The sequence below is a fragment of the Acinonyx jubatus genome, chromosome E1 (assembly GCF_027475565.1).
Source record: "Acinonyx jubatus isolate Ajub_Pintada_27869175 chromosome E1, VMU_Ajub_asm_v1.0, whole genome shotgun sequence".
NCBI classification, from domain to species: domain Eukaryota; kingdom Metazoa; phylum Chordata; class Mammalia; order Carnivora; family Felidae; genus Acinonyx; species Acinonyx jubatus.
The window spans coordinates 21,423,485-21,425,923 of record NC_069397.1 but is presented as its reverse complement, the minus strand read 5'-3'; the positions used below and the strand labels follow the sequence as shown (position 1 = coordinate 21,425,923).

The window sequence follows — 2,439 nt, the reverse complement described above, 5'->3', positions numbered from 1 at the left end:
TAAAGCCTGCTGGACACGTCACATCAAGTGTGGTATTGATACAAATTATTATTAGTGCCTCAGCAGGGAGACACAAAGCTCCATGAGAGAAGGGACTGTGCGTTTCATGACTTCCTTATTCCCCTGTAGTGCCTGCCACTGGGTTGCCTGCGTGAACATGTATGTAATGAATTTATAGTCGAACGTGTATAAATGCAAGAAAAAGATGAACGTGATTATAACAACAATGCCTTGCTCCTTTTTTCTCAATCCTGCCTTTTCTCTTTCTTATTCTCATTTCATTACTTTTATTTCTCATTGCTTTATGACAGAGGTAAAGGAGTAAACTGACTTAAAATGAATGCCGGAGATACAGAAAAGTCATCCCACGCAAAGGGGTACACAGATGAGGCACACTCCGATCCATACACACTGAGCCACTTCTTAGAAGATGTGGGGATGGGTGAAGAGAGAGGGGAGCAGGGGGGAGGGAGGACTCATATAAGAAGGTGGTTGCGGGGCGCCTGGGTGGCGCAGTCGGTTAAGCGTCCGACTTCAGCCAGGTCACGATCTCGCGGTCCGTGAGTTCGAGCCCCGCGTCAGGCTCTGGGCTGATGGCTCGGAGCCTGGAGCCTGTTTCCGATTCTGTGTCTCCCTCTCTCTGCCCCTCCCCCGTTCATGCTCTGTCTCTCTCTGTCCCAAAAATAAATAAAAAACGTTGAAAAAAAAATTAAAAAAAAAAAAAAGAAGGTGGGTGGATGGGCGAGGGAGGGTTCATGAGGGTTCAAGGAGGTTGTAATAAGCAAATTGAATAGGTAGGAATAAAATATCACCTCCGCCAACCACTTGTTCCCAAAGTTCAGAATCAGTTCTAGGGGTGCTTGAGTGGCTCAGTTGGTCAAGCACCTGATTCTTGGTTTTGGCTCAGGTCATGGTCTCACAACTTGTGATTTCTAGCCCCTCATGGGCTCTGTGCTGACAGCACAGAGCCTGCTTGGGATTCTCTCTCTCTCCCTCCTTCTCTGCCCTGCCCCTGCTCATGCTCTCTCTCTCTCTCAAAAATAAATAAACATTAAAAAAAGAAAAAAAGAAGCAGTTCTAACCAGTAGTGGGAGGAAGTTCCCCTTGGAATCAGGGCAGGACTAACCCTTAGGCACTGGTGGGCTTTCCCTGGCATTCCTGTTGCCACTAGCTCACCTATGGCCAAGGTGGTGCCCATAAAATTTTTGTTGAAAGCCTGTCTATAGCTGATTGACTTCATTTGTCTTCATGCGTGAAACAGTTGGCTCTGGGGGGTGAGAGACAGAGAAAACAGCGATGGGTTCTTTCTCCTACTTCTATCCCAGGGGAAAGAGGAGCAGAGGCAGACTCAAAGAGGAAGGCGCATAAAGACGGACACACGCAAAAAAGAATATTTAGAGAAGGCAAACATAATACAGAGGTTGGACAGGGAGCGGTAGGGTCAGGGGACTTTCACACCCCGTGGAGAAGGGAAATGACAACATTAAATCAGGAGCCAGCGCCTCAGGGCCCTGGGTACCTCGTTTTATGCATGGGGTAGATTTGAAGCACACCTGCTTTGTTCGAGATGGGACTTCTGTGTCTTTAAACAGAGGGACTGGAGAGGTCGGGTGTGGTCCTGGAGCCCCTCCTGAGCCTACCTGGAGCCTTAGGCGACTAAGGGGCTACAGGTTTATGTGTCTCATTGAAAGCAAACAAGAGAAAGAAGCCATTGATTCTGTACTAGGGGGGTGAGTGCTCATATTACAAACTAATTTTTGGCTATCAAAAAACTGATTGAGGGTAAGGGAGAGTTTGGAGGTCCTCTTGCGATTGTCTTCCTAATTTTACATCAGCGAGCATTTATTAAACACCTACTGTTTAAGTTATTTCTTTATGACATCATTATCCCATCAGATTAGGAAAGTAGAGAAAAGCTGGTATGGGAAATGTCAAGGTCAGCTGTCTTTGGTCAGGGGGAGTGAAAATGGAACGGCCCTTTTATGGGGTAGGTAAGCAGTACTCCATTCACACCTGACCTCAGCTTCCACCAGCACCCATTTTTTTGCTAGACCGCGAAGAGAGGAGAACCTTGTCAACAGCCTCTGAGTTAGGATTTTCCATCAAATACCCCAGCTGAGGTTCTCCGGGCACCTGGCCGCCTGCTGGTGCCACTCGGGTCTTCCTCAGTGCCGTGGACAGGGCTGGGGGGTAAGAGATGCCCCTCACCACCCTCAGGAACTGGTTTCAGGACAAGGCCCAGGTTTCTCAGGGTCGGAAGAGGGTCCCCATTCCTGCATCTCAGACAAGCAGCCTCAACCTTGAGGCTAAGAGAATTCTTACATCACAGAGCACCTCCTGGGTCTCTCATGCGGGGGTCCAGCTTCCAACAAGCCGGGCAGGGTCTCTGCCCCCGGAGGGTAGGGTGTGGGTGGAGTAGGGCCTCCTATTCCAGTAGGG

The 2,439-nt window shown here is 48.9% G+C and overlaps 1 long non-coding RNA gene across 1 annotated transcript; it reads left to right on the top strand.

The window, feature by feature from the left end:
• The first annotated feature begins 359 nt into the window (after positions 1 to 359).
• LOC128313507 (uncharacterized) lies at positions 360 to 1,032 on the top strand. The gene is made up of 2 exons (XR_008294327.1): positions 360 to 488; positions 730 to 1,032. It is a non-coding gene; the product is annotated as an uncharacterized LOC128313507 (long non-coding RNA).
• Positions 1,033 to 2,439: the final 1,407 nt, after the last annotated feature.